The sequence below is a fragment of the Penaeus monodon genome, chromosome 15 (genome assembly GCF_015228065.2).
Source record: "Penaeus monodon isolate SGIC_2016 chromosome 15, NSTDA_Pmon_1, whole genome shotgun sequence".
Classification (NCBI taxonomy): domain Eukaryota; kingdom Metazoa; phylum Arthropoda; class Malacostraca; order Decapoda; family Penaeidae; genus Penaeus; species Penaeus monodon.
Window position 1 is genome coordinate 49,818,389 of NC_051400.1, and position 740 is coordinate 49,819,128.

The 740-nt window shown below is 40.0% G+C and overlaps 1 protein-coding gene across 1 annotated transcript in view; it reads left to right on the plus strand.

Moving 5' to 3' along the window:
* LOC119582390 (adenylate cyclase type 2-like) overlaps window positions 1-740 on the plus strand; it is a gene marked incomplete in the record, with an annotated part of 138,831 nt that overhangs the window by 132,911 nt on the left and 5,180 nt on the right.

Here is a 740-nt window from a genome sequence, read left to right on the forward strand (position 1 = left end):
AAAAGGGGAAAGATGCTGGATAAATATGAAAAGAAGGGAAAGGAAAAAAAAGAAGAGGTATAGAGAGGCGACGAAAAGAAAGCGAAAACGGAAGAGCAAAGGGAATATCGGCGAAAGAGAAAAGGAAGAGGTAGAAAGGAGAAAGGGAGGAGTTGACCTGCAGGGAAAAAACTAGGAGAAAGGACAAAGGAGAAGAAGAAGGAATATGAGAGAGAAAGTGGGCTGTAGAGAGAGAAGGAGAATAGAAGAGGAGTGGGAGAGGATGAAGGACGGGAATAAGGAGAAGGGAAAGGGAACAAAATGGAGGAGTGCGAGAGAAAAAAATAGAAAAGGGAGATAAAACAAACGGGTGGAAAAACATTTGAGAAAAAAGGTGAGGGATGAGGAGATGGGAAATGTAAAGAGATGAAGAATGATAGAAGGAGGAAAAGAAGACGAGGGAGAAGATAAAAAGAAGAGGAATATAGGGGATATAGAAAAAAAAGAGTTAACAAGAATAGAAGTAGGAGAGTTATCAGAGAGCCATAGAAAAAACAATAGAAGATTAAATAAAGCATCGGGGGAAAGAGGAAGGAAACACTGTTATGTATCGTGTGATTCCCTTCGCTTCGCTTCGTCCTCTTGTTTACAGCTGGTTCAGTTTCAGTTCTCAGGTTTTTGTAAATGATGATGAGGAGATGGGGAGGGGAGGGGATATAGATAGAGACATGTGTAGATATACAGAAAAAGAATATATACAT